Genomic DNA, 8366 nt, shown 5'->3' on the forward strand with positions numbered 1-8366 from the left:
ATAGGTTAAGAGGGACACTATATTAGTTGTCAATTTATTGCCCTTCAACTCCAAATCTACACTTTACTGCTCTCCTTTGCAATAATGAAGTTGGACTCTTCAAAGGCTTTTCTTTTTTTTTTTGAGACGGAGTTTCGCTCTTGTTACCCAGGCTGGAGTGCAATGGCGTGATCTCGGCTCACTGCAACCTCCGCCTCCTGGGGTCAGGCAATTCTCCTGCCTCAGCCTCCTGAGTAGCTGGGATTACAGGCACACGCCACCATGCCCAGCTAATTTTTTGGTATTTTTAGTAGAGACGGGGTTTCACCAGGATGGTCTTGATCTCTCGACCTCATGATCCACTCGCCTCCGCCTCCCAAAGTGCTGGGATTACAAGGGTAGCCGCCACCACGCCCAGCCAAATGTTTTTCTTATGTCAATAGCAAGCCCTGGAGAAATACTACAGGAGGAAGAGGATTTCCTCCTGGTTCCACTGTGTTTTCTTTTCTTCTTGCTCCTGTGGCCTCTGATGGTGTATGGGACACCCAGTGGTGCTCACCCACCAGTTTTAGTGATACCACCTAAGTGGCTTCAGGTGAATTCCACCATCACCCCAGCTAACTTCTCAGTGATTTTCATCAGCACCACCCAGAGCAGCTTCCTAGAGAGTTTTGTTGGCATTCCAGCAAGCAATACTCTTTCTTGTCACTTTTGGCTGGCGGCATCTCAGGAACTTTAAACTGCAATGAACTACAGCTTTACTTTCTTCAAAAGGTCTGAATCTCAGCCTTGGGCAGTCTCTCTCTTCAATCTGTCTTTTGTATACACTGCCTCAGGCACAGAGGGAGTAGCTGTTCCTATAGCTGGCATACCTAGATCTTTTGGAGTTCTCTTTACCCTTTAGTGGTTAATCTATTACTAGTTAATACTTTATGTTAACTTCCCCTTGTTCAAATTACTATATTACTGTTTCCAGACTGAACCCTGACCCAGAACTGGTACAAAAAGTATAGTGATCTCAGAGGACAACTTAAAAACATGGGATTTAGAAACTGGTTTGGTGGCGCTCTTGAGTTTGAGTGCAGTGCTAAGCACCTTGCCAATGAGAAATGAGATGCAAGTAATCCAGGGTATGCAAGATCGTGGCAATAATATACTGTCAAAAACCTGAAAAACATGTGTGGGAGTAGATTCTAAGGATATTGGACCCAAGAACGGTGAGTGTAACTTACTGATATGGATACACTTACTAGAGATTCCAAATTTAATAATTGCTTATGTAGCTGGAGATAGCTCTAACAGTTCACTTCGTTGGTTGACTGAAATCTTAAGACTCAAGTAAATTAGGTTTAAAAAGAAAAACAAATTTCGGTCATGGCACATGACTGGGCTTGGTGGAGTTTCAAGATGCTGATGAACTTAAGGTTTGGCGCTTGAGAGAATCAGTGAAGCTTTTCAAGTAGATGAGATGTATTTGAATATGTAACCTTTAGTATCTACAGAATATAGGTTGCTCTTTTTATTGTCTCTTTCATAGTGGTAGGAAGGGAGAATTTTGAGATGGCCCCAATCATCTATAGGAATACTTACTTGAAAGTTTTGTGTCTCTGCCCTATAGCTGAGTTTGTCTTGTAGAAAATTTCTGTGGAATTCAATTCTATTATTTAAAGTAGTTTTTCTATGAACCAGCTGTGGTCTATAACTTCATAGTATTAATATCAAATAACAAGACCTTAAATCATGGTTCACATACTCAACAAAGATGTGACGAAGACTAGTTTTTCAAGTAGGTCAGTTTTGGAACAAATTAATTGTAACTAGACTAGCTATTTTACAATTAAGAAAACTTTATAAACTGCTTTAATTTATAAAGGTTTTGAATTTTTAGAGATTATTTTACAGTATATTCTTAAATATTACTGTTGAGCCATATATACGACAATGGTGGACTTTAATGAATATCTACACACCTGTAGTGAAGTGTAATGTTACCTTCATTTTTTGTTGGTATGCTAAAGAAACTTTTTAAAGTATCTAACTTTTAAAAAAATTGGTTTGTTTGGATTTGAGACTGAGCTCCCATCTCCTAGGCTGTAGCGCACCTCCTACCCCACCCTGATTAAAACCTTCTTGCCAATTAAAAAAAAATTGTTTATTTTGTAAGCTTAAACATTTTTCCATGGTACTGTAGGTCATTTTAGTGATTAAATTTGACATTTTTGACAGAAAAACAGGTCAATGAGCTCCCTGGGATCCAAAAGTGGTTGAGTGAAAAGGGGAAGGAGGGAGCTGTTAGAGTGATCCTACAGTTGTTCTGCATCTTGATTATAGTATGACTATGCATTAATCAAATCATAACAGGGTGAATTTTATTGAATGCAAATTCATACTTCAATAAACATGACTTTAAAAACTTACAAAAACAACAAAAGAACAACTGGGTGCAGATTACACCTGTAATCTCAGCACTGGGAGGCCAAAGCAGGAGGGCCCAGGAGTTCAAGATTAGAATGAGCAACATACAGAGACCCTGTCTCCACAAAAAAATTAAAAAGTAACCAGGCACAATGGTGCATGCCTGTAGTCCCAGTTACTCAGGAAGCTGAAGTAGGAGGACTGCTTGAGGCTAGGAGTTAGAGGTTATAGTGAATTATGATCATGCCACTGCACACCAGCATGAGTGACAGAGACCCTGTCTCTAAATAAATAAATAAAAATAAAACTTTTTTTTTTTTTTTTGACACAGAGTTTCCCTCTTGTTGCCCAGGCTGGAGTGCAATGGTGCAATCTCGGCTCACCACAACCTCTGCCTCCCGAGTTTAAGCGATTCTCCTACCTCAGCCTCTCAATTACATGCATGCGTCACCACGCTTGGCTAATTTTCTGTATTTTAAGTAGAAACAGGGTTTCTCCATGTTGGTCAGGCTGGTCTCAAAATCCCAACCACAGGTGATCCGCCCGCCTCCACCTCCCAAAGTGCTGGGATTACAGGTGTGAGCCACTGCACCCGGTCTTTTTTTTTTTTTTTAAAGAGTGCACTATGCTTAATGAGGTAGAGATGCCAAAGCTTCCCTAGCAAGATGTAGAAGAGGCAATTTAAAAGCTTAGGGAGAAAGAAATGTTGGAATGGATTTTTCATGTGTAACCTATGTTGCACAAGAAACCCAGAAGATAATCCTTTCACTCAGGCATTGAGAAATACATTAGTGAGGCTAGGCATGGTGGTTCACACCTGTAATCCCAGCACTTTGGGAGGCCGAGGCAGATGGATCACTTGAGGCCAGAAGTTGAAGACCAGCCTGGCCAACATGGCGAAACCCCAACTATACTAAAAAAACCCCAACTATACTAAAAATACAAAAATTAGCCAGGTGTGGTGGTGCATACCAGTAATCCCAGCTACTTGTGAGGCTGAGGCACGAGAATTGCTTGAACCCAGGAGGCAGAGGTTGCAGTAAGCCAAGAGCACACCACTGCACTCCAGCCTGGGCGACAGAGCAAAACCCTGTCTCAAAAAAAAAAAAAAAAATGCATTAGTAAGGGGCTCCCCTTCATCCTTGAAAAGCTCTGTGGTTGCTCCCCTTTGCAGTGGGTCCCTGTTCCCCTAGACATGGGTTGGCAAACTATCTACAAAAGGCTACAGATAAACATTTTAGGTTTTACAGTCCATAAGGTCTCTCTCACAACCCCCAGGTATGGGCATCAAAGGTGCCACCACTAAGTGGGTTCCCTGATTTCAACGGGGTAATAGGATCCTAGAATAACAGAGGCCAAATAGCAGCACATAATCACCAAAGACAAGGTGGAAACATCTACTCTATCTACTATAAAGACAGTAGGGTTGTACTGGTAATCAGAACACCCTGTCCCACCAGGATCTTCGGCAGTCAGTGATCATAGTATTCCACAAACAACCTACAAAAAACAGACTCATACGTACAACTGAGAAGAAACTGAAGCTCTGGTAGTAAAAACCTGAGAGAAAAAGTTTTGACCTCTCATCTAATTTCCAGACCCAAATCAATTAACAAACTTAGGTCCCTTGAGGAATAAACCTGTAATATTCCCACAAGTAAAAGTACATACTGTAAATCCTCATCCAAGCTTCTCCAAAGGCCATTTATTTACTAGAGTGACTATGGATTAGAGAAAAGGAAATACCCAGATCCTTCAGAGATTACTAATTCCTGGGGACCCAAAATGCTACTGTGGCCTATCAGTCAAAGTGAGTGCTGACAGTGGTCAGGTGATAGATGAAATGTTTAGCTCAAGTCCAATTCACAGTGGACCCCGTAGTAGTACAATGGACCTATTTTGTTATCTCCTCAGTTCCTGAATAAACAATTGGAACAGATGTACCTGGCTATTGGCAGAACTCCCATATTGGCTTTCTGACCCAACTGATAAGTCATTTTAATAGTAAGGGCTAAATGGAAGTCCCTAGAACTTCCCCTCCATACTAACATATTAAGCCAGAAGCAATACCACATGTCAAGGAGAATTCAAGAGCTTAATGCCACCATCGAAGACTTGAAAGAAACAGGGGTAGTGATGCCTGTTATATCTCAATTTAACTCACTAGATTGTCCTGTGCAGAAGTCAGATGGATCTTAGTGACTATCACAAACTTGTGGACTATCGGAAACTTGATCTGGTGATGATTCCAATTGCAGCTGATGCCCCAGATATAGCATCTTTACTAGAGCAAATCAACATGGGTGACAGCACTTGATATACTGCTATTAACCTGAATAATGCCTTTTTCTCCATACAAATCTGCAAGAACCACCAGAAGCACACTGCTTTTACCTGTCTTTTACATGCATATGAGTCTAGCTTCAGGACTACACCATTCTCCTACCATAACGGAGCCCACAGAGATCTTCATATCATGACATTCTTAAAAAAAAAAAAAAAAAAAGAACCACTAGTCAACTATACTGACATTATGCTAACTGAGTCTGATGAACAGCAAGTAGCAAATATTTTAGATGCTTTAGTAAGATATATACATACTAGTCGATGGGAGATAAACAAAAATTCAGAGACCCATTGCAGCAATGAAATGTCAGGATTCAATTTTCCAAAGCCTGTCAAAATTTCCCTTCCAAAGTGAGTAAAAGCTGCTGTAATCAACATCACCAACAATGAAAAAGGAGGAACAATGTTTGGTAGGCTTTAACCCAGCTACAAAGTTACCTACAAGGCTGACAGTTTAGAGTGGGTTTCAGAGCAAGAGAAGATTCTATAGCAAGTTCAAGCTGCTTTGCCATTTGGGCCTTATGATCCAGAATATCCAGTGATACTTGAAGTGTCCATGCCAAATAGGGCTGCTGAATGGAGCCTTTAGCAGGCAAGACAAAGAGAATCACAGCCCAGACTTCTAGAATTATGAGAAAATCTATGCCCTCTTTTGCAGAAAATTATTCGTCTTTCAAAAAACAGCTTCAGGCTGCTTGCTATTGGGTGGGTCTTGGCAGAGACCAAATGCCTAACCATGGGATATAATGTGAATACATGACCTGAGCTTCTCATTATGAACTAGATGTTATCCAGCCTATATAGTCTAGCTTGGCATGTGCAGCACTATCATCAAGTGAAAATATATAAAAAGCCAAATTCAAACAGGTCCAGAAATATGAGTAAGTTACATAGCAGGTAGCTCAGATTTCAGCATTGACTCCTGTTGCATTGCTGCTTCTCCTTCAATCGAAGTCAATGGCCTCCTGAGAGCTCCATATGACCACTTGACTGACGAAAGAAAACAACTCAAGTCTGGTTTATCCATAGCTCTGCACAACATGCCAGTATCACCAAAAAGTGGACAGCTGGAATACTACAGCCCCATTTAAAGAGATAGCACTGAAGGGCAGTGATGAAGAAAAATCTTCCCTTCAGAAGGCAGAACTTTGAGGGATATTACTTGGTTTTCCCTTTTGTCTGAAGTAAAACATGGCCAGAAGCAGAAATTTACACTGATTTACGAACAATTATTAAGGATTTTGTTGGCTAGTTAGGAACTTGGAAGGAAACAGTGACAAGGAAATCTGGGAGAAAGATATGCTGATGAAAACTGTCAAAAAAGGCACAAACTGTGAAGATATGTGTGTCCCACATGTGAATAATGACTTGCATTGACTGTGGAGGAGGCTCTTAATAACCAAGCTGACAAAATGACGTACTTCATGAATATCAGTGTTAGACACTTTCCATAGCTACCAGAGTGCTTGGTCAATAAACTCATGGAAAAAATGGTCATGAAGGTTATGCATGGGCTCAACAACATGGTCTTGCCCTAAACAGGGCTTACCTGACTAAAGCTACTGCTAAATGTCTAATCTGTCAATAGCACAGACCAGCACTGAGCCCTGAATATGCACCATTTCCCAAAACTAGCTAGCCACCTGGTGGCAAGTTGATTACACTGGACTTCTATTATGGGGAGTAAGGACAGGAATGAGGCCAGAGATTTGTCCTCACTAGAACCAGACATGTATTCCGGATAAAGGTTTGCCTTCTCTGCCTATAATGTTTTTGTCAGTTCCACCACCCATGAACTTATATAGAAGGGCCCAATCCACCAACATGACATCCCAATTTCATACAGCATTGATGCTTCTTTAAAAAAAAATTTTTTTTTTGAGACAGAGTCTCCCTCTGTCACTCAGGCTGGAGTGCAGTGGCACAATCTTGGCTCACAGCAACCTCCGCTTCCTGGGCTGAAGTGATTCTCCTGCCTCAGCCGGGACTACAGGCATGCGTCACCATGCCCAGCTAATTTTTTTGTGTTTTTATTTTATTTATTTATTTATTTTTTAAAAGATGGGGTTTCACCATATTGGCCAGGCTGGTCTTGAACTCCTGACCTCAGGTGATCCGCCCACCTCAGCCTCCCAAAGTGCTGGGATTACATGTGTTTTTAGTACAGACAGAGTTTCACCATGTTAGCCAGGCTGGTCTCCAACTCCTGACCTCAGGCAATTACCCACCTTGGACTCCCAAAGTGCTGGGATTACGTGTATAAGCCACCATGCCTGGCCAAAAAGAAATATTTTTTAAAAATAGAGACAAGGTCTCACTATGCTGCCCAGGCTGTTCTCAAACTCCTTGGCTCAAGTGATCCTCCTGCCTTGGCCTCCCAAAGTGCTGGGGTTACAGGCATGAGCCACTGGGCCCACCCAACACAGCATTGCTCCTGACCAAGAAAGTAATTTCATAGCAAAGAAATGCAGAAATGGGCTCATGTCCATGGACTTAACTGGTGGTATCACCCCTATCACCCAAAATAGTTGGCCTAATTAAAATAATGAATTGATTACTAAAGACTCAGTTACAGTTTCAGGGAGACAATACCCTGAAAGGATGGGGTAACGCTTTCAATCAGAGAGCATGGTGCTGTCTCCTCCCACAGTCAGAATATACAAGTCTGGGAATCAAAGTGTAGAAGTGCAAGTGGCTCCACTCACTATTATATCTAGCAATCTATTCACTGAATTTTTGCTTTCACTCCTAATAACTGAGTTCTGTTGGCTTAGAAGTGTTAGTCCCTAAGCAGGAAATACATCTACTAACATACACAACAATGACTCAATTGCATTAGAAGAAGAGACTGCCACTTGGCTATTTGGGACTCCTTACACCACTGAACCAACGGGCTGAACCTACTGGTTGGGAATGATTGAGACTACACAGTGAAAGCAAGGAGGACTATGTCTAAAACATAAGGGATTATCTGAGGCACCTCTAAATACTTCCATGCCAAAAACAAAGATTAATGGAAAACTACAGCAATGAAGAAAAGGGCTGGACTAATGTGGGAATAAAAGTTTGAGTCATTTCACCAAGTAAAGAACCTCAACCAGCTGAGGTTCTAGCTGAGGGCAAGGGAAACATGAAATAGGTAACTGAAGAAAGAAGCCTAGATATCAACTATGGCCTCATTACTAATCATAGAAATGAGAATGATGAACTTTCTTTTTGTTATATTTGCTATTTATTTCTTTGTTCTAACCATTTTCTTCTTCCCATTATTCAAAATTGAAATTAGTTTAGTTTTGTTTTTTTGAGACAGTTTCACTCTGCCGGAAATGGTGACAGTTTCACCAGGCCGGAAGCAGTGGTGCAATCTCAGCTCACTGCAACCTCTGCCTCCCAGGTTCAAGTGATTCTCTTGCCTCAGCCTCCTGAGTAGCTGAGATTATAGGTGTGTGCACCACATCTAGCTAATTTTTATATATATATATATTTTTTGTAGAGATGGGGTTGTGCCATGTTGGCCAAGCTGATCTCAAACTCCTGATCTCAAATGATCTGCCTGTCTCAGCCTCCCAAAGTGCTGGGATTACAGGTGTGAGCCACCACACTCAGCCTGAAATTAGATTTATAAC

At 41.3% G+C, this 8366-nt stretch overlaps 1 protein-coding gene across 48 annotated transcripts in view; it reads right to left on the bottom strand.

The window, feature by feature from the left end:
• Positions 1-8366, bottom strand: part of MAP4 (microtubule associated protein 4) — a 228966-nt gene that overhangs the window by 88359 nt on the left and 132241 nt on the right. The gene's annotated exons all lie outside the window — the stretch shown is intronic.

This window comes from Callithrix jacchus, chromosome 15 (genome assembly GCF_049354715.1).
Source record: "Callithrix jacchus isolate 240 chromosome 15, calJac240_pri, whole genome shotgun sequence".
Lineage (NCBI taxonomy): Eukaryota > Metazoa > Chordata > Mammalia > Primates > Cebidae > Callithrix > Callithrix jacchus.